Source organism: Melospiza melodia, chromosome 5 (genome assembly GCF_035770615.1).
Source record: "Melospiza melodia melodia isolate bMelMel2 chromosome 5, bMelMel2.pri, whole genome shotgun sequence".
In the NCBI taxonomy this organism is placed as follows: Eukaryota; Metazoa; Chordata; class Aves; order Passeriformes; family Passerellidae; genus Melospiza; species Melospiza melodia.
The window spans coordinates 97,224,384-97,247,615 of record NC_086198.1 but is presented as its reverse complement, the minus strand read 5'-3'; the positions used below and the strand labels follow the sequence as shown (position 1 = coordinate 97,247,615).

General features: G+C 42.6%; 2 long non-coding RNA genes across 8 annotated transcripts; both read right to left on the bottom strand.

Annotated features, from left to right (window-relative positions):
- Nucleotides 1-242: 242 nt before the first annotated feature.
- LOC134418939 (uncharacterized) lies at nt 243-22,216 on the bottom strand. 5 transcript variants are annotated; one of them, XR_010027892.1, is made up of 9 exons: nt 22,031-22,216; nt 4,322-4,386; nt 3,792-3,878; nt 3,640-3,703; nt 3,269-3,347; nt 2,874-2,949; nt 2,445-2,754; nt 1,987-2,104; nt 243-841 (listed from the first exon to the last, which is right to left on the bottom strand). It is a non-coding gene; the product is annotated as an uncharacterized LOC134418939 (long non-coding RNA). The 5 variants fall into 5 exon arrangements; XR_010027891.1 differs by lacking the exon at nt 22,031-22,216 and having other exon boundaries at nt 4,322-4,695; XR_010027889.1 differs by lacking the exon at nt 3,792-3,878 and having other exon boundaries at nt 245-841; nt 22,031-22,213.
- Nucleotides 11,155-18,755, bottom strand: LOC134418940 (uncharacterized). 3 transcript variants are annotated; one of them, XR_010027895.1, is made up of 4 exons: nt 16,105-18,450; nt 15,724-15,983; nt 15,215-15,615; nt 11,156-14,071 (listed from the first exon to the last, which is right to left on the bottom strand). It is a non-coding gene; the product is annotated as an uncharacterized LOC134418940 (long non-coding RNA). The 3 variants fall into 3 exon arrangements; XR_010027894.1 differs by adding an exon at nt 18,483-18,755 and having other exon boundaries at nt 11,162-14,071; nt 15,215-15,983; nt 16,105-17,955; XR_010027893.1 differs by having other exon boundaries at nt 11,155-14,071; nt 15,215-15,983; nt 16,105-18,455.
- Nucleotides 22,217-23,232: the final 1,016 nt, after the last annotated feature.

The following is a 23,232-nucleotide window of genomic DNA, read 5'->3' as shown; positions in this document are numbered from 1 at the left end:
CTATTAAAATATTAAAAAATATCACTACCTAAATTAAAAAACATATTGCCTATAAAAACCCACCATATAAATGCCCCTGTCCCAAAAAATAAAAATAAAAAAAGCTATTGAACCACAAAGAAATCAGAACTTAGGAACACCAAAACCATAATGTTCAAAAAGTCACACCACATCCCTTATCATACACCAACTACAAACAACAGAAAACAATACAATGAATTCTTAAAAACCACCTTAAAACCACTACATTGAAAAACATTTCAAAAATTAAAAACTGCATCTAACAAAAGCCATCTAATAAATTCACACCCAAAACTCCAGCAGCCCAGCTGGCCCTACCAAAGCTCTAGGTTCATACATACAGTAAACAAAACCAAAATCCCAGTAATACCCATCAGAAATCTATGAAAGAACCCTACTGAAATTAATCCTGCCTCAAATACAAACCAACCCATCCAGAAAGTCAGCTTCACTCAAAAAACAATTTACACAGAGTTAATAATACCAAGAAATGAAACAACACACCATATACCACCAATGAATATCATAGTGAAGGAAAAAAAAAACACTACATTTTTTCCTTTTTGTTTTTTAAACTAACTTCTTTTATTAGCTAGAACAAAAGATTTTGCCAGGACTGTAACAACAACAACAACCTCTTTTTCTTCTTCTCCTTCTGAGATGTCCCTTCTCACTCCCAAATTCCTCTCAACTCCTGAGTTTACATCCAAGCAAAAAGCAAAATTCGTGCACTCGTCCCTCCGATGCTCCTGTCAGATTCTCTCTTTCCCTCCACATCTTCTTACACTTTCAGTCTTCACGCTGTCCCGCCGTGATGAGTCTGACAGAAGAATTGGCACATGTTAACAGAGCATTTCCCTCCCTCCCTCTGCTTTCCTCAGCGCATTTCAATCCATCCCAGGCCTGCAGTGATGCACGCTCACCCCATCGCTCACAGCAAGCGTGCAGCAGCTCAGGCTCACTCGGCTCCAGGGCCCAGAGCCTGCAGGCCCTGCAGCTGCCACACGGATGGACCTGGTTCCCTCCCCGGGTGCCCAGAGGGAAACCTGAGGGCAGGCGTCCACCCCGAGGGGGCACCCGCAGCCCCGGGCAGGCATGGAGTCGCCGGCTGCTCTCTGGGGACGACACCCTCCCTGCAGGCCACACTGCCTCGGCCTCTCCCTCCCTGGGGGACAGGCACCTCCAGGGTCTGTGACCAGCCCCCTTCCGTCAGCATCCAGGGGCTCTGTCAGAGCCAGAGGGCTCAATTCGTGGTGAGTACCGATGGCACACAAACGGCAGCCCGAGGAAATCGTGTTCTGGTCTCTAAGTGCTTGGGACAGGGTCTGATTTTTTGTTTTGTACTTGTATGAAGATTAGTACAACAGGGCTCTGATGGATGACATGGCAACACAGAACTAAACACTCCTCGATAGGATTACATCGACTTCTAGGAAAAGACAAAAGCTTAGGACCCTTCTGAAATCTACTTTTAATCCAAAGCACGGGGATTGTCAGCATGCTGCACCTTCCAGCTTTTCAAAGCAGCTTCCCTCTCAAGACCAGGAAACATTGATTTCTACAGAAACAATGGGCAACCCCCAGGCTAATCTCAGCACTACTGTTTAATAGGGGACCTGCCAGCGTGCCAGTCCAGCTTCAAGTGTGCTTTACTTCAGTCTAACGTCCCCACAAAATTCTTCTCACATCTTCCAACCCTGAAATCTTATTTTCCCCTAAAGCTTCTCTTCATTAGCAATTTCCAAGTAACATGGTATTTTTACAACATTCAAAAATGTCATGCTGGACTGTGCTAGAGAGCAATCTGCAAATATAAGCTTAGCAAAGTTTGAATTGACTTGTCCAGAGATAAAACCTACAAGTGAACACCTACACCTGCCTACAAAGAGCTAACAAGCCCCTGGCAGCTGCCAGCATCAAAGCACAGCGGATGTTTCTAATACAGGGTAAGGATAACAACATCACCTTCTGTTCTCTCCAGCTTCTTTTCCCTGCAGTCATATTTTGCTTCTTATGATTTTTTTAGTCCCCGTATCTTCTTGGACAGCACCGAGCCCGACGACAAGGATACGAGAGTCTTTCCCTGCCGGACAGAGAGAACCAGGAAAACAGTTAAAATAAGAACAGGGCAGTTTGAAATTCATACTTGCAACGAGAAGCAGCGCCTAACCAACAGAACAAAAGTAAACAAAGCACGACACCTCCCTGGGGACAGAAGACTCACAAACTCTCCAGGATTCACAATTCTAGCGACCAAACCCTTCAGGACAGCAGCCAAGTGTCCCATGGGGTGGTGCTGCACCAAAGAACCATCTGAGAGGTTCCAAAGAGTGAAATGCACAATATTTTGCAAAGACAAAAAATGTTGCAAAATAACAAAAATACAATAGATGTAAACTACAGGGCAAGAGTACAAGTGTTACCTTTGGGAGCTGGAACCATCCAGGTGAGCCCCTGATAACTGGATCCTCACCAGAGTTTGAACCCTTCAGGACACAGAAGGGTTTTCCCCAGGAATTTCACAGACTGAGTTTTGACAGAAGCACGCTCGCCGGATCCTCAGAAACGTCACCCATTCTCCAGGTGTCTGGAGAGAACTGCAAATGGCTCTCACGTAGTTGGAGCTGGTTCTGTAAGGTCTCAGGGTGAATTTCACCAGATGCAACCAAACTGGGCAACTCCCAGTGGGACAGAAGGAACCCAAAGCTTGGGTAAGCAGAGCTGCAGCAAATACTGAGGAAACAAACATAACAGCGTAAAAAATAATAAACCATCCTTTTTTTTCTCTTGCTTTTGTTTTTTTTTTCTTATTCAGATCAGCATAGCAATTAAAGAGAAGGTGAAAAACTCACCATTACTGAACATTTCATCACCTGTAAGCTGAGCATCCTTAGCATAGGGGACTCCAAAGTTAAAATTCACCGATCCCTGGGAAATAAAGCCAAATATCGTATGGTAAAAAATCAAACAGCAGACATAAAAATTTGTTTCCGCTAAGGACTTTCAGGTACGTATGTATCTTTGCATTACACATTAGAACATACACTTTATACCATCACCTAATACATAATAATTTACCTTTAAATTTTGATAGTATAGCATGAATTTTTAACTTAAACTGGTGATCTATTATTATTCAGTTGGTGCCTAAAGTTATTTCTGCTGTCACGTTCAAAAAAACATGAATTTTTTTTACTGGAATGAGCAATTGATTTCAAAGTCATCACAAGCCCACCAAAACACAAACCTGGGTTCACCGGACGGGCCTGTGAGCTAGAAGTAGTTAGGCTTGTACTTCCCTCTTGTTCTTCCAGAACCAATAAATCCTGTCAACAAAACCAGGATCTTTAGCCCGCTGCTGTGAAAGATTCTACAAGGATGATGGTTTGATTTGTGTTTAGAAGTTTTGATTTGAAATGGCCAGTTCAATGGATAAAGACAGTTTACGTAGTATTACATTACTATTATTATTATTTCTATTATTATTTTTACTAGTACTACTGCTATTGTTATCACCTGCTACTGGAAGAAACAAACCAGTAGTACCTATACTTAATTACTTTTATTTCCAGAAAATAATAAAGAAAAAGAACCAAACCAAAAAAAGTCACTTCCTACCTTTTATATCAAGGGATGAAAAATTTCTCTTGGGCTCTTCTCCAATTTATCAAGACTCATAGCACTGAAAGGCAAACAAAACAGTGCTTTATAGAAGGCCAAGTGCACGTTTCAAGGCTGAACCACTAACTGATTGCAGTGACAGCACTTACAACATGAATCGTTCCCAGAGCCTCTGTGAAATGGAATGTTCTGTGGAACTGCCGTTTCTTTCCCAAAACACTAACTTCCAACACTTCCTAATCGTATTTTGTATTTTAAAACAAAAGAAGTTAGTGAGACTCTGTGAGGAGGTCAGGTTTAAATTTATTTCCTTCCAAAGCTCAGAGCTCTGTTCCATCACCCTTCCCTTTGGCTCTACACTGGATCATGGTGAGCAGTTGAGGAGTGCTCAAGAACCAATTCTATTTCTCTCTTTTTCTAGTTCTCTCTATTCCTAAATCATTCAAGACAAGTCAAATGAAAAATGACAAGTTCAGCATCAAAGTCACACTTTTCCCCTTTGTCTGGTCAACAACAGGCTCTAAATCCACTTATTGCTGCCTTCAAGGTTTAAGACTTGCAAAACCATTTTTACATGTTTTACAGGTTTATCATAAAACCCACAGAACGCAAGCTCTGAATTACAGGAAAAGGTACACAGGCAAATATCTAAAGGGATCACTTATTTGTAAATACATACCTTGATAGAGAGCGCACTGAGAACCTTTCCGCGGGACTCTAAGGGAGACGTATTTTCTCAGTACCCTGTAAACAAGAAAAGCTACGATATATTACAGGACATCCCCACTTTTTCTACATATTCAAATAGGATTTTTAATAAAAACAGTTCAGTTACAAAAGAAGGAAGAAAACCAAGCTAATTTTACTCAGCTGTATTTACTGCCGATTTAGAGAAAAATGCCGGGCCGCGTCGCCCGTTGCGTCACACGCCGCGCCAGCAGCAGGGCCTGCCGGGAGTTGGAGTCTCGGGCTGACAGCCACTCATGTGCCGCGATAGCCGTTGCGTCACACGCCGCGCCGGCAGCACGGCCTGCCGGGAGTTGGAGTCTCGGGCTGACAGCCACCGCTCCGTCCCCCGGGAGCCACCGGGACCTACACTCCCTCCTGGGCATCAAACGGCTCCTTCGCCCCAGGGCGGGGAAGGACCTGAGGCAGCACCGCTCCTCCCCAATGCCCTCTCTTTTTCCCTCCAACTCTTTTTACTTTTTTCACCCTGTTTTTCACCACTTCCCTTCCCTCTTCCTCTCCTGCTTCCCTTCCTTCCCTTCCCCTTCCCCTTTCTTGTATTTCTGATCTTGGTTTTCCTTTCCACCTTTAGAATAAAAAACCAGCAGTAGAAACTTTCAGGCTACCCGGGAGTAAAAAAAAAAAAATCCAAAACGAAAATGATTTAAAGAAAACTATTTATTCCCTGGGAGCCTGAAATTTTCTACTGCTGCACGTGACACAGAGCTTTTATTCCTTCTTATAGATAGTTGATATTTTATATATATTTATCGTTTATATTGATGTATTGTATTAATAACTATATATAATATGCACCTTATTCAAAAAATATACGGGAAATATTTTTTAAATTATTTACCATATCTACTGCTACAACTTATTTTTCCTTATATTTCTAATTTTTATATAAATCTTTAACGTGTTTATGATATATTTCTATACTCATATTTCTACCTTTATATTATTTGTATTTGTAATTTTTACACGAAAACCCCTGCTTTGGCAAAGAAAAAACAAAACCATCCATTATTTTAAACTACCTAAATGTTTTTTTATATTTGTATTTATCATAATATACAACAAATGATAGATAGAGATAGATAGATAGATAGATATATCACATCCGTATTTATATCTATTTTATATCCATTTCCTATAATATTTTTCATAAAATATATGCAGTATCACTTGTATTATATATTGTATCAATTTATGTTATTTTATATTTACAATTTATTATTAATTTTTGATATATCTGCATATAGTTGCAATACATTTATATATTTGTATTTTTGTTTGGGTTGTATTTACATTTATATTCTCTATTCATATATCTATAAACATACACAATACTCTATTAAAATTAGAATAACTTATTGTAACATATAATGACTCATGTTACATGTTAAATTTTAGAAATTGACCGAATATATAAAAATAAAATTGGCTCATTCCCATTGCTACACATCTATTTCTTTTGTTTCAATACAGTTAGAGTCATAACTGCATATTTAAAATCCAATTCCTAAATGAAATGACAGAACAAACAGCATCAAATTCCCACCAATATCTTCCAAAAACATCAAGATACCTCCAACAGCCAAACAAGTGTCAGCGAAAAAACAAAGAACACTCTTTTCAATAACAATTCTCATCACGACAGAAAAATGGAACCAAAATAAAAGAAAATCCTATAGAAACACACACAGCAAATTACAAAAAGTACTAAAAAAAAGTCAAACCAATCTACTAAACTCAAGACAGTGCCACTCACCCTGAACGACGTTACTAAAAAAAAATAAAAAACAACAAAATTCTACCTCTACACTAACTCAAGGAATAAACAATCCTCTGTAAAAATAACTTTAAAACCTGAACTAATTAACAAAATGGAAAAACATCTCAACCACTAAAAACTAAGAAATTAACTACCCAAATAAATAAATACTTTAAAAACCCACCATATAAATACCCAAAAAAACCCCTGATAAACAATACGCAAATACATTAAAAGACAACAACAACAACAACAACAAAAAAGGAAAATAAAGAAAGCAACAACAAGAATAATACCAAAAACCAAATAAACTGAAATCTGCAACAAAAAACTTATTCCCAACTGAATAAACCCATAGTGCCTCAAGCTATCAAAATAAAAATACCACCTAGAAACAAACACAAAGACTAAAGACAAACGTAACCATAAACAATGTCCCCCAAATTACCCGTAACCATAAAACATACACTACAATCAAACAAACCAAACAAATAAAAGCCCTGGAAGACGATAAACACACATGCAATTATCGAGATTAAAAACCCGCTGCTATGAAGGACAGGACGCTTCCCCAAGCCCCCCAAAACAAACACTACACACTCACGCTAATAAAAGCCACCGCAACAGAATTAAAATGCGAACCGCTGCTTCGCGCTACGACCCGTAAAAAACATTGCGCGCCCTTCTAAACATAATACCCCGGCAAAAAAATATATATCCGACTACAAAACTCAATCCAAAACAAACCATTATCATCCCTACCGGCACCGAGAACCGTGCCCACTCAGGAAGAACACCGTATCCCTTAGCGGACACCCGCTGCAAACCGAACCCAGCGATGCCATCAACGCCTCCAAAGCGCCTCCGAGCCACGGCACCGCCGAACTTGGAGCGGCCGAACCCCGCGCTCGCTGCCGGCCCCGGACGGAGCGCGGCTCCCGGCAGGAAAGCGGCTCCTGCGGCGGCTGCTCCGGCACGCGGGGCCGGCGCCGTCCCGGGGAGCCCCGCCCGCTGCCCCTGCCCGGCGGGGCCGGCACCGGGCCCGGGGCTACCGGCGGCGCCCGAGCCCCGCGCCCGGAGCGGACGGAGCGGCCGGCACCGCCCGGGCCGGCGCAGCAGCGCCCGCGCCGCCTCTGCCGCCCTTGGCCGGCCCGGCCCGGCTCCGCTCGGCTCCGCACGGCTCGCACCGGCGCGGCTCCGCCACTGCCGCCCTCGGCCGGCCCGGCCGCGCCGAATCCCCCGTGCGCCCCGGCAGCTGCCCGGGCCGTGCCAGCAGCGCTCCCGAGCGGGAACGTTCCGGGCCGGGCCGCGGGCACGAGGAGCGCCCTCCAATGCAGCGGCACAGCCCCATTGCAGCCCTGCAAACGCTGCCGGAGCTGCGGCTTCCCGCAACCAACCCCGAAACCGCAGACGGGGCGCACCTCACTTCAACAAGGGCAAAGAAATGTGTTCTCCCCTAAAATTTCACCCCCTAGAAGAGCAGAAAAGTAGGGGCGCTCCCCAAATGAAAGCCTTCGACTGATGGGAAAGGGCGATTTCGACCTCCATTCAAACCCTTGAAAAGGAGGGACACCAGGGCTGCCCCCGCCATTTAAACCCGAGGGTGGTGCAAATGGGGTGGCTGCCTTCAAATCAAACCCATAATGCCACAAGAATACTTTTCCCATTCCCCTTAGAATAGAACGCAGGGATTCCCTGTCACCCCCGGGATACCCCAACAGCCTGCAAAAGGCAGCTTTTCCTGCAATCAACACCCTTAAAACCACAAGTCAAGAGGGATCCCCTCAGGTCAAACGCAGACAATAAGAGAAGAGGAGCTGCTTCCTTCTCCTTAATCCCTTTTGTCCTCGCAAGCTCCATTTTTGTTCCTGGGGATCCGGGGAGGGACTGGCAAGATGAAATTGCAAAGGGGAAGGAGAAAATTCCCCGCTCCAAACCCACACGGGCTCACCTGTTCGGCTGCTGCTCCCCGGCACAAAGATTCGTCCCTCGGCGCCTCCTTTAAGCGATGCTCCACGTACCCAAGCGCGGATCCAGGTGGTGCCCCCGACCCTGTGGGAAGCTCCCGCAGTCCTTCCATGAGACAGCGCCGGGAGCGCCCCATAAACCCCTCCACTCAGCAGCTCCGTGCAAAAGGGAGCTGAGGCAAAGCCTCCCCCTAAAACAGCCTCGCCCCGGCAGGAGCCGGCCCCTCATCATCCTCACACTCACACCTGGGCTGCTCCGAGCCCCCATCATCCTCACAGCTCATACCTGGGCTGCTCCGAGACCCCATTATCCTCACACTCACACCTGGGCTGCTCCGAGCCCCCATCATATATTTTTCATATTTATATTCGCATTTATATTTAGAATTTATATTACTCTATAATAAAAATTATATTATATATTGCATCTCTTCATGTTACTTGCATAGATTTCTATTTCTATTCATAGTTTGGTATTATATCTTTATATCTCTATATATTTATTATATATTTCTGTATGTCGATTTACATTTCTATAGTACTTATATTATTTAAAATAAAACCCCTGCCTCTAACGAAATAAAAAGCAAAGACACCCCTTTCTTTAAAACACATTTAAAAGTTTAAAAATAATTTTGTTTGTCATAATTCTATTCACATCTATATTTGTAATTTTCGTTTGTTATATTTATAGATATTATATATATTGGAGAGAATACCTTTTTATATAATAACATATAGATTCTTTTGACACAATAGATTTCTTTTACTTATATTTATATGTATTAAATATTTATTGATATCGACATATATATGATATATTTGCATTTCTAGTTTTATATTTTTTATGAAATCTCCAGCCCATACCCCAATAAAAGCCAAACAATCCCCAATTTATTTAAACTATATTTAAACATAAATCCTGTCACGGCTGCATTGCACAGCAGTGCCCCAAGCTAATCTGACACTTGTTCATCCCCTGGACCTGAAACTGAACCCGCTCACCTTGATCGCACCTGGCAGAACCATTTTCGTACCTTTTTCTGGCATGTCTTGGTTTTGTTTTCTTTTGTCTTGAGTTTTTGTGGCCTTTATTGCCTCTCTTTTTTTCTGGCACTTCTTGGGGTTTTTTCTTCGTTTCTTCTTGCCCATCTTGGTGTTTTTTCTGGTTTTTCCTTGCCCCCCTTGGGGGTTTTTTTCAGTTTTTTTTTTTTTTTCCTGGGTTTTCCTTTTCTGGATTTTTTCTTTGCCATCTTGGTTTTTTGTTGCGATTTTTTTTTCTTGCCCATCTTGGGGTTTTCCTCTGGTCTGTTTTCAGGGATTTTTCTTGCCCATCTTCGTTTTTTTTTTTTTTTTTTGTTGGTTTTTCTTTTCTTTTCTTCTTCTATTTTTTTTCCCCCTAGGTTTCTCCTTGCCCTCCTGGTTTTTGGGTTTTTTTATCTTCTTATCTTCCTTCCTTCCTTCCTTCCTTCCTTCCTTCCTTCCTTCCTTCCTTCCTTCCTTCCTTCCTTCCTTCCTTCCTCTCCTTCCTCTCCTTCCTTCCTCTCCTTCCTCTCCTTCCTTCCTCTCCTTCCTTCTTTTTTCCTTTCATTTCCTTTCCTTATTTTCTTTTTTTCTTTTTCTTTCTTTCTTTCCCTGCATTTCTAATCTTGGTTTTCCTTTCTAGCTTTAGAATAAAAAAGCAGCAGTAGTAACTTTCAGGCTACCTGGGAGTAAAAAAACCTCCAAAACGAAAATGATTTAAAGAAAACGATTTATTCCCTGGGAGCCTGAAATTTTCTACTGCTGCACATGACATAGAGCTTTTATTCCTTTTTATAGATAGTTGATATTTTATACTTTATACAGCGCCCCCTGCCGTGTGCACCGGCGCTCTGCAGGCACAGCGATCCCTGCCGTCTGCACAGGCGCACTGCATGCAGAGCGCTGCGGCGTCGTTCGGTTCTGTTTAATGAAACTCGGCTGAATTCGGCGTGGTTCGGCTCTTGGTCTAAACTCGTTTCAGTTCGGCTCTTCGGCTAAACTCGGTCGTATTCGGCACATTGTCTAAATGCGGCTCAAGTCGGCTACACTCGGCTATCGGTTCCAGTCGGCTATCATCGGCTCTTGGTGTAAACTCGGCTGTTTTCGGCCGCACTGGGCTCTTCGGCTCAACTCGGCTGTTTTCGGCCACACTCGGCTCTTCGGTGAAACACGGCTGTTTTCGGCCGCACTCGGCTCTTCGGGGAAACTCGGCTTTTTCCGGCCACACTCGGCTCTTCGGGGAAACTCGGCTCTTTCCGGCCACACTCGGCTCTTCGGGGAAACTCGGCTCTTTCCGGCCACACTCGGCTCTTCGGGGAAACTCGGCTCTTTCCGGCCACACTCGACTCTTCGGCTCTTCGGAACTATTCGGCCCGGCTCGGCTCCCTCAGGGCGGGAAAGCGGACGTGAGAGGACCCCGGCACAGCGAGGCGTTTACCCAGATGCCTCTCACAAACCCGCCAAAATACGCCCGCCCGCGGAGCCCCTGAGCCCACAGCATGTCTCGGGTACACATGAAACGCCACAGAAAAATCCGTCGGGGCCGCCATGACGTCGGTATTCCGTGCAGGCAGTGCAGTTAAACACCCACACGGTCCTCCACTTCCCCGCCCTTTTCGCCGCCATGCTGAGAAGGTCAAACAAAACTCCGCGACATCGCCCACGCGCCACTCCCAAGCTGGCCGCCTCTAGCTGCACGCCTGCAGTACCGCGCTCTGCCCACAAGGCGGCAGCACTGCCGCCCGCCCCAGCCGGGGGCGCAGCGCGCCTCGGGGCTGCGGCAGCGAAGGCGGCAAAAAAGAACAGGGGCGACCCCCGCCGAAAACTGCTCTGAAATAAATGCCCCAAAACAACCGGGAAGAGGGAAAAAAACCGTCTGCCTCTAATCTAATAGGATAAAAGACAAAACAAAACAAAACACAACACAAAAAAAATTATTAAAAAAAATATTTAAATATTTTTAAAAATATTTTTTCATATTAATATTCACATTTCTATTTACAACGTATATTGATGTACACTGTCCATTTATACATTTCTTTTTATAAATACATTTCTATTCCATATTGCATATATCCCTAAAACTTAAATTTATTTGTATATTTTTATAAATATTTTCACATAGTAAGTATACATTTCTGTTACGATTTTTACTTCGGTAACACTTGGATTATTTAAAATAAAACCTTTGCCTCCATCCACATTAAAGCCAAAAAGAACCCCTTTCTTCCAAACTGTACTTAAATATTTTATAAAATTCTATTTTTCAGGTTCATATTCACATTTACATTTAAAATGTATACTTATGTATACTGTTATTTGTATTCTTCATTACATCACTTCCTATTATTTGTATTTATTTATATTTTGTGTTTATATATATATTTATATCTTGATTGTATATCTCAATATTTAGAAATATATAACAATATCTACATTCATACTATTTAAAATAAAAACCCTGCCTCTAACACAACAATAAAAAAAAACCGAACCCTTTCTTTTAAAAAATATTTAAATAGATTTTATCCTAATGTTCAATTGTTATATTCATATTTGTATTTATAATGTATATTAATGTATATTGCTTACTTATATATTTATCTTTACCAATGTCAATTTATAAATAAATTTATATTCTATATTACATCCGATGCGAGTAGGTATTTATATTTTTTATATTTTTTTATTCATATTTTTATATGGATTAAATATTTCTGCGTCAAGATTTTTACTTCTGGAACACGTATAATATTCAAATTAAAAACCCTGCCTCTACTTAAATAAAAGCCAAAACATTCCATTTCTTTTAAACGATATTTACATATTTTTATATTTATATTCCCATTTATAATTTATATTGCCATTTAATGTTATTTATATTCCATGCCACAACTCCTCATATTACTTACATATATTTATATTTAAATTTATATTCATAGTTTAGCAATTTCTCTTTATATATTTATTATATATTTCTATCTTAAGATCCACATTTCTATATTGCTTATATTATTTAAAATAAAACTCCTGCCTCTAACCAAATAAAAACCAAGGACACCCCTTTATTTGAACCAGATTTAAAATTTACGAAGTAAATTTATTTTTCAAAATTATAATGATATTTATATGGATATTTTTATTTATTTTATGCATAGATTTTATCTATATTAGAGGGAATACCTTCTAATATAATCATAGAAATATATTTTCTGTATTATACATATTTTCTTACTTATATTTGTTTAAATTAAATATGTATAGATATTTGTATTTCTATATATATTTGTATATCTGAATTTATATTTTATTGCTATCATTTAAAAACCCCAGCCTATACCCTAATAAAACTGCCCAATTTACTTTAACTCTATTTAAATATTTTTATATTTACAATCTATATTTATATATCTTTGTGTATATATATATAAAATAGACTATCATTTATCTATATGATAACATGTTACAATTATATACCATATATTATAGTTTTATGTATGTATCTGTTATCTATATTTATGTTTACCACTCTAATTTTATATTTATTTTTAAATGTATATTTATTTCTATTTTCATCTCTACATTAAACCATGTCAGTTCATTAACCCGACGCACCAGAGCCACAACAATACTGTACCTTTGTCAGCACCGGCACGCAGCACACGCCCATCCCATCGCAGCACAGCAAAACAAAACCTATTTCTGTTACTAACGGAACAAACATCCCACAACGTCACTGAACCCTAATAAAAACTCAAATAAACCTAACTGTAAATAAATTTTAAATCCCACTATAAAGTAGCCCAAAACCTCCGCACATGCTCATCATAAACTTCCTCCTAAACCAGTATCTCAAAAACCCCAAAAAACTCAAACACACCCTGAAAATGACACAACTGCTAATAAAAACAAACACCCATTAAAAATTAAATCAAACCAACGCACTAGACTCAAAACTGCACAACTGACCCTAAACATTACTAAAAAAAGTCCCCAAAGCTCTACCTTTATGTTAATGCACAAATAATAACATGTAATCTATAAAAGTTATTTCAAAAAATTAAAAAAAATAATTAAAACCATGAAAATAAAAAACCTAAACTATTAAAATATTAAAAAATATCACTACCTAAATTAAAAAACATATTGCCTATAAAAACCCACCATATAAATGCCCCTGTCCCAAAAAATAAAAATAAAAAAAGCTATTGAACCACAAAGAAATCAGAACTTAGGAACACCAAAACCATAATGTTCAAGAACTCACACCACATCCCTTATCATACACCAACTACAAACAAGATAAAGCAATACAATGAATTCTTAAAAACCACCTTAAAACCACTACATTGAAAAACATTTCAAAAATTAAAAACTGCATCTAACAAAAGCCATCTAATAAATTCACACCCAAAACTCCAGCAGCCCAGCTGGCCCTACCAAAGCTCTAGGTTCATACATACAGTAAACAAAACCAAAATCCCAGTAATACCCATCAGAAATCTATGAAAGAACCCTACTGAAATTAATCCTGCCTCAAATACAAACCAACCCATCCAGAAAGTCAGCTTCACTCAAAAAACAATTTACACAGAGTTAATAATACCAAGAAATGAAACAACACACCATATACCACCAATGAATATCATAGTGAAGGAAAAAAAAAACACTACATTTTTTCCTTTTTGTTTTTTAAACTAACTTCTTTTATTAGCTAGAACAAAAGATTTTGCCAGGACTGTAGCAACAACTTCTTTTTCTTCTTCTCCTTCTAAAATGTCCCTTCTCACTCCCAAATTCCTCTCAACTCCTGAGTTTACATCCAAGCAAAAAGCAAAATTCGTGCACTCGTCCCTCCGATGCTCCTGTCAGATTCTCTGTTTCCCTCCACATCTTCTTACACTTTCAGTCTTCACGCTGTCCCGCCGTGATGAGTCTGACAGAAGAATTGGCACATGTTAACAGAGCATTTCCCTCCCTCCCTCTGCTTTCCTCAGCGCATTTCAATCCATCCCAGGCCTGCAGTGATGCACGCTCACCCCAACGCTCACAGCAAGCATGCAGCAGCTCAGGCTCACTCGGCTCCAGGGCCCAGAGCCTGCAGGCCCTGCAGCTGCCACACGGATGGACCTGGTTCCCTCCCCGGGTGCCCAGGGGAAACCTGAGGGCAGGCGTCCACCCCGAGGGTGCACCCGCAGCCCCGGGCAGGCATGGAGTCGCCGGCTGCTCTCTGGGGACCAGACCCTCCCTGCAGGCCACACTGCCTCGGCCTCTCCCTCCCTGGGGGACAGGCACCTCCAGGGTCTGTGACCAGCCCCCTTCCGTCAGCATCCAGGGGCTCTGTCAGAGCCAGAGGGCTCAATTCGTGGTGAGTACCGATGGCACACAAATGGCAGCCTGAGGAAATCGTGTTCTGGCCTCTAAGTGCTTGGGACAGGGTCTGATTTTTTGTTTTGTACTTGTATAAGATTAGTACAACAGGGCTCTGATGGATGACATGGCAACAGAGAATTAAAAACTCCTCGACAGGATTACATCAACTTCAAGGAAAAGACAAAAGCTTAGGACCCTTCTGAAATCTACTTTTAATCCAAAGCACGGGGATTGTCAGCATGCTGCACCTTCCAGCTTTTCAAAGCAGCTTACCTCTGAAGACCAGGAAACATTGATTTCTACAGAAACAATGGGCAACCCCCAGGCTAATCTCAGCACTACTGTTTAATAGGGGACCTGCCAGCGTGCCAGTCCAGCTTCAAGTGTGCTTTACTTCAGTCTAACGTCCCCACAAAATTCTTCTCACATCTTCCAACCCTGAAATCTTATTTTCCCCTAAATCTTCTCTTCATTAGCAATTTCCAAGTAACATGGTATTTTTACAACATTCAAAAATGTCATGCTGGACTGTGCTAGAGAGTAATCTGCAAATATAAGCTTAGCAAAGTTTGAATTGACTTGAACAGAGAAAAAACCTACAAGTGAACACCTACACCTGCCTACAAAGAGCTAACAAGCCCCTGGCAGCTGCCAGCATCAAAGCACAGCGGATGTTTCTAATACAGGGTAAGGATAACAACATCACCTTCTGTTCTCTCCAGCTTCTTTTCCCTGCAGTCATATTTTGCTTCTTATGATTTTTTTAGTCTCTGTATCTTCTTGGACAGCACCGAGCCCGATGACAAGGATACGAGAGTCTTTCCCTGCCGGACGGAGAGAACCAGGAAAACAGTTAAAAAAAGAACAGGGCAGTTTGAAATTCGTACTTGCAACGAGAAGCAGCGCCTAACCAACAGAACAAAAAGTAAACAAAGCATGGTACCTCCCTGGGGACAGAAGACTCACAAACTCTCCAGGATTCACAATTCTAGCGACCAAACCCTTCAGGACAGCAGCCAAGTGTCCCATGGGGTGGTGCTGCACCAGAGAACCATCTGAGAGGTTCCAAAGAGTGAAATGCACAATATTTTGCAAAGACAAAAAATCCTGCAAAATAACAAAAATACAATAGATGTAAACTACAGGGCAAGAGTACAAGTGTTCACTTTAAGAGCTGGAACCATCCAGGTGAGCACCTGATAACTGGATCCTCACCAGAGTTTGAACCCTTCAGGACACAGAAGGGTTTTCCCCAGGAATTTCACAGACTGAGTTTTGACAGAAGCACGCTCGCCGGATTCTCAGAAATGTCGCCCATTCTCCAGGTGTCTGGAGAGAACTGCAAATGGCTCTCACGTAGTTGGAGCTGGTTCTGTAAGGTCTCAGGGTGAATTTCACCAGATGCAACTGAATTGGGCAACTCCCAGTGAGACAGAGGGAACCCAAAGCTTGGGTAAGCAGAGCTGCAGCAAATACTGAGGAAACAGACATAACAGGGTAAAAATAATAAAACTATTGCTTTTTCTTTAATCTTGCCTTTTTTTTTTTTTTTTATTCAGATGAGCAAAACAATGAAGGAGAAGGTGAAAAACTCACCATTACTGAACATTTCATCATCTCTAAGCTGAGCATCCTTAGCATAGAGGACTCCAGAGTTAAAATTCACTGATCCCTGGGAAATAAAACCAAATATATGACAAACAGTCAAACAGAAGGCGTAAAAATTTGTTTCCTCTACGGACTTTCAAGTACGTATCTTTGTATATATCCTACACATTACAACATACACTTTACACCATCTCCTAATATATAATAATTTACCTTTAAACTTTGATAGTATAGTGTGGAGAAATGGCTCCATGACAGAGGTCACGCAGACATTCGCTCGTTAGCCGACCAGGAGCTGGGAAAGTACCGAACACAGGTATTTTTGAGTTTTGCACCTGCAAGATAGCGTGTGCCTGGGCCTAGCTGGGTAGGATAACAAGTAGACAGAGAGACGTGGGAAATAGGGAATGTAGGCCCAAAGGAATGAGGAAGAGTTGATGGTATAGTTTAACCAATAGATTGCTTGGCTTACAGAATATTCATAAGCTTATTATGTGCTGTATAAGTGTCTGATACTCTCTGCAATAAACATAGCTTGCTGATCTCATATTGAGTGTCCGAGTCTTCCCTCACCCAAGAGTATAGCATAAAATTATTAACTAAAATTGGTGATCTATTATTATTATTAAGTTGTGCTTAAAGTTATTTTTGCTGTCATGTTCAAAACAATTTTTTTTTTTTTTACTGTAATGAATGAGCAATTGATCTCAAAGTCATCACAAGCCCATCAAAAAAACAAAGCTCTATTCACCGGGCAGGTCTGTGAGCTAGAGGGTAGTTAGGCTTGTACTTACCTCTTGCTGTTCATGAACCAATAAATCCTGTCAACAAAACCAGGATCTTTAGCCCACTCCTATTAAAGATTCTACAAGGATGATGGTTTGATTTGTGTTTAGAAGTTTAGATTTAAAATGGCCAGTTCAATGGATAAATAAAGACAGTTGAAGTAGTATTACTTTACTATTATTATTATTATTATTATTGGTATTAGTATTATCAGCTACTGGAAGAAACAAACCAGTAGTATCTATACTTAATTACTTCTATTTCCAGAAAACAATAAAGAAAAAGAACCAAACCAGAAAAAGTCACTTCCTACCTTTTGTATCTCAGGATGATGAATTTCTCTTGGGCACTTCTCCAATTTATCAAGACTCATAGCACTGAAAGGCAAACAAAACAGTGCTTTATAGAAGGCCAAGTGCACGTTTCAAGGCTGAACCACCAACTGATTGCAGTGACAGCAGTTACAACATGAATCAGTCCAAGGGCCTCTCTTAAATGGAATGGAATGTTTTGTGGAACTGCCATTTCTTTCCCAAAATACTAACTTCCAACACTTCCTAAACTTATTTTGCATTTTAAAAACAGAAATTAGTAAGACTCTGTGTGGACATCAGGTTTATTTCCTTCTAATGCACAGAGCTCTGTTCCATCATCCTTCACTTTGGCTCTACACAGAATCATGGTGAGCTTTTTAGGAGTGCTCAATAATCAATTCTATTTCTTTTCCTAGTTCTCTCTCTTCTTCAATAATTAAAGGCAAGTCAAATGAAAAATGACAAGTTCAGCATCAGAGTCACACTTTTCCCCTTTGTCTGCTCAAGAACAGGCTTTAAATCCACTTATTGCTGCCTTCAACGATTCAGACTTGCAAAACCATTCTTACATGTTTTACAGGTTTATCATAAAACCCACAGAACACAAGCTCTGAATTACAGGAAAAGGTACACAGGCAAATATCTAAACTGATTACTTATTTGAAAACACATACCTTAATTCAGATTGCACCCAGAATGTTTCTGTGGGACACTAAGGGAGACATATTTTGTGAGTACCCTGTAAACGAGAAAAGCTAGCATAGATTACAGGACATACTCACTTTTTCTGCATATTCAGATAGAATTATTAATAAAAACAATTAAGCTTAAAAAGAAGGAAGATAACCAAGGTAATTTTACTCAGCTATATTTACTCCCGATTTAGAGAAAAAAAAAAAGGCCCGGGTGCTGCAAAGAAAAAAAAAGTGAACCACAAACGCTTACAGTAGAATTTTAAAACAATCGCTTGGATAAAAGAATCTTATGGAACGTGAAGTAGAAAAAAAGTGAAACCACTATCAGACCTGCCTATTTTCTCACCAGTGTACAAGAAAATCCTAAAAGCAGTATGAAGTCACTGCCTAAAACCGGTCATGGGATGTAACCAAGAACAATTTAGGCATTTGCTAATCTAGACAGAAACCTTTTCTGCATGCTAGTGTCAAATCACAAGTTTTGTCTCTCAAACTCGACAATGCTGGAAAGCATTTTCCCCGGGGCTCGGGAGGGCAGGGGCGGAAGGGGGGGTGGCTTTGCAGCTCGCACCTGCGCCATCCGAAGCACACAGCCCGCCCGCTCCCTGCGCTGGGCATTCTCCCGGCCATCTCTGGGTGTCCCGCTCAGCGCCGCTCCATCCGCTGTCACGGCACAAGGAACCACGAGCACTAACGCAGGCAGCAGCCCCGCCATGCCGGCGATACCGCAGCGCTCCCTGCTCGCAGCGCCCAACACGCGGCGGAGCCGCCTCCGCCCGCAGCACCGGCAGCAGCCCGAGGGAGACGGCTGCAGCTCGGGGGCTCCTCCGGCGCCTCCGCCAGCCCGAGGGCGGCCGCCCCACCGGGACCGCGGGAGCACCCGGCGCCGCTCGCCCGGGGCGGCTCCTGCAGCTCCCGGCCCGCGGCAGCAAAGCACCGCCTCCCCCTCCGCCATCGGCGGGCGGCAGCGCCCCCGCCCCCGGCACCGCTGTGTGCGGCCGAGGAACCGGGCGGACGCTCCTTCCGCGCTGCTCAGCTCCGCGCGGGCGGCCAGACGGAGGCTGCGCCCCTCCAGCGTCGCTGTCCCGCGCGGGAGAGGCGCCGGCAGCTGCGCGCGCACAGCCCCGCGCGACCGCCTGGCACGCCAGCCACTCATGTGCCGCGTCGGCCGTTGCGTCACACGCCGCGTCGGTAGCACGGCCTGCCGGGAGTTGTAGTCTCGGGCTGACAGCCACCGCTCCGTCCCCCGGGAGCCACCGGGACCTGCACTCCCTCCTGGGCATCAAACGGGTCCTTCGCCCCAGGGCGGGGAAGGACCTGAGGCAGCACCGCTCCTCCCGAATGCCCTCTCTTTTTCCTTCCAACTCTTTTTACTTTTTTCACTCTGTTTTTCACCACTTCCCTTCCCTTTTCCTTTTCCCTTTCCCTTCCCTTTCCTTTCCCCTTTCTTGTATTTCTAATCTTGGTTTACCTTTCCACCTTTAGAATAAAAAAGCAGCAGTAGAAACTTTCAGGCTACCCGAGAGTAAAAAAAAAACTCTGCAAAACGAAAATGATTTAAAGAAAACTATTTATTCCCTGGGAGCCTGAAATTTTCTACTGCTGCACGTGACACAGAGCTTTTATTCCTTCTTATAGATAGTTGATATTTTATATAAATTTATAGTTTATATTGATGCATTATATTAATAACTATATATAATATGCACCTTATTCAAAAAATATACGGGAAATATTTTTTAAATTATTTACCATATCTACTGCTACAACTTATTTTTCCTTATATTTCTAATTTTTATATAAATCTTTAATGTGTTTATGATATATTTCTATACTTATATTTCTACCTTTATATTATTTGTATTTGTAATTTTTACACTAAAACACCTGCTTTGGCAAAGAAAAAACAAAACCATCCATTATTTTAAACTACCTAAATTTTTTTTATATTTATATTTATCATAATATACAACAAATGATAGATATAGATAGATAGATACATATATCACATACATATTTATATCTATTTTATATCCATTTCCTATAATATATTTAATAAAATATATGCAGTATTACGTGTATTATATACTTTACAATTCATGTTATTTTACATTTACAATTTATTATTAATTTTTGATATATCTGCATATAGTTGCAATACATTTATATATTTGTATTTTTGTTTGGGTTGTATTTACATTTATATTCTCTATTCATATATCTATAAACATACACAATACTCTATTAAAATTAGAGTAACTTATTGTAACATATAGTGACTTATGTTACATGTTAAATTTTAAAAATTGACCGAATATATAAAAATAAAATTGGCCCATTCCCATTGCTACACATCTATTTCTTTTGTTTCAATATAGTTAGAGTCATAATTGCATATTTAAAATCCAATTCCTAAATGAAATGACAGAACAAACAGCATCAAATTCCCACCAATATCTTCCAAAAACATCAAGATACCTCCAACACCCAAACAAGTGTCAGCGAAAAAACAAAGAACACTCTTTTCAATAACAATTCTCATCACGACAGAAAAATGGAACCAAAATAAAAGAAAATCCTATAGAAACACACACAGAAAATTACAAAAAGTACTAAAAAAAAGTCAAACCAATCTACTAAACTCAAGACAGTGCCACTCACCCTGAACGACGTTACTAAAAAAAAATAAAAAACAACAAAATTCTACCTCTACACTAACTCAAAGAATAAACAATCCTCTGTAAAAATAACTTTAAAACCTGATCTAATTAACAAAATGGAAAAACATCTCAACCACTAAAAACTAAGAAATTAACTACCCAAATAAATAAATACTTTAAAAACCCACCATATAAATACCCATGTTTCCAAAAAAAACCCTGATAAACAATACGCAAATACATTAAAAGACAACAACAACAAAGGAAAATAAAGAAACCAACAACAAGAATAATACCAAAAAACAGATAAATCTGCAACAAAAAAATTATTCCCCACTGAATAAACCCATAGTGCCTCAAGCTATCAAAATAAAAATACCACCTAGAAACAAACACAAAGACTAAAGACAAACGTAACCATAAACAATGTCCCCCAAATTACCCGTAACCATAAAACATACACTACAATCAAACAAACCAAACAAATAAAAGCCCTGGAAGACGATAAACACACATGCAATTATCGAGATTAAAAACCCGCTGCTATGAACGACAGGACGCTACCCCAAGCCCCCCAAAACAAACACTACACACTCACGCTAATAAAAGCCACCGCAACAGAATTAAAATGCGAACCGCTGCTTCGCGCTACGACCCGTAAAAACCATTGCGCGCCCTTCTAAACATAATACCCCGGCAAAAAAATATATATCCTGTTATGAACAAAAACTCGGTTAATATTTTTTATGAGAAAAAGTTTCAAAAAGGCAGCCAGACCACTGGCCCTGCCCAAGTTCTGTGTGTTTTGTTATTGTAATCACGGGTCGTTGTCGTTAATGGTTGTTTTTGTATTAGTAAAAGCCCTGGCCGGGGCGAGGTAATGGCCCTTCTCCTGGGTGGGGACCTTGCCCGAAGCTAAGTTGTACCTTTCCCAGAATAGTGAAGACACCTGAGAAGGTGGGGGGGGGGTTATGCAAAGTGACTCGCAAGACCAGAATGCTTTGTGAGACCCCCATCTCCAAACTCATGGAGAAACCCCAAAAACAACGAGCCACCTAAGAGTTGAGAGACTAGAGTGATGTCTGGACGTGAGGAACCGAGTGCTGAGCCTGCAGAGACGCAGAACACCTTCGGACCCTCTCGCCCTGACCATGGGAGTTGACCCCGGAGCTGAGACCAGGCCGACTGAGTGAGAGAAACCAACATCTGACACCATCTTATGGGATCAGGAGACCCAAAAAGGCTCCCAAGAGGATGTGATCCCCAGCTCTGCCCCTGGTGGACAGAGCTGCGCATATCCTCCTCCTCTGAGTCGCCCTGGGAGACGACGGACGCTGCAGACCCGTCGAGCCGCCCAATCCTGAGCTGATCACTTTTTAATAAAGGCATTACACAGGAGAAGAAGTCTCCTGGCCCTGTTTATTTCATATCCGACTACAAAACCCAATCCGAAACGAACCTTTATCATCTCTACCGGCACCGAGAACCGTGCCGCTCAGGAAGAACACCATATCCCTTAGCGGACACCCGCTGCAAACCGAACCCAGCGATGCCATCAACGCCTCCAAAGCGCCTCCGAGCCACGGCACCGCCGAACTTGGAGCGGCCGAACCCCGCGCTCGCTGCCGGCCCCGGACGGAGCGCGGCTCCCGGCAGGAAAGCGGCTCCTGTGGCGGCTGCTCCGGCACGCGGGGCCGGCGCCGCCCCGGGGAGCCCCGCCCGCTGCTCCTGCCCGGCGGGGCCGGCACCGGGCCCGGGGCTACCGGCGGCGCCCGAGCCCCGCGCCCGGAGCGGACGGAGCGGCCGGCACCGCCCGGGCCGGCGCAGCAGCGCCCGCGCCGCCTCTGCCGCCCTTGGCCGGCCCGGCCCGGCTCCGCTCGGCTCCGCACGGCTCGCACCGGCGCGGCTCCGCCACTGCCGCCCTCGGCCGGCCCGGCCGCGCCGAATCCCCCGTGCGCCCCGGCAGCTGCCCGGGCCGTGCCAGCAGCGCTCCCGAGCGGGAACGTTCCGGGCCGGGCCGCGGGCACGGGCAGCGCCCTCCAATGCAGCGGCACAGCCCCATTGCAGCCCTGCAAACGCTGCCGGAGCTGCGGCTTCCCGCAACCAACCCCGAAACCGCAGACGGGGCGCACCTCACTTCAACAAGGGCAAAGAAATGTGTTCTCCCCTAAAATTTCACCCCCTAGGAGAGCAGAAAAGTAGGGGCGCTCCCCAAATGAAAGCCTTCGACTGATGGGAAAGGGCGATTTCGACCTCCATTCAAACCCTTGAAAAGGAGGGACACCAGGGCTGCCCCCGCCATTTAAACCCGAGGGTGGTGCAAATGGGGTGGCTGCCTTCAAATCAAACCCATAATACCACAAGAATACTTTTCCCATTCCCCTTAGAATAGAACCCCCGGGATACCCCTAACAGCCTGCAAAAGGCAGCTTTTCCTGCAATCAACACCTTTAAAACCACAAGTCAAGAGGGATCCCCTCAGGTCAAACGCAGACAATAAAAGAAGAGGAGCTGCTTCCTTCTCCTTAATCCCTTTTGTCTTCATAAGCTCCATTTGTGTTCCTGGGGAACCGGGGAGGGACTGGCAAGATGAAATTGCAAAGGGGAAGGAGAAAATTCCCCGCTCCGAACCCACACGGGCTCACCTGTTCGGCTGCTGCT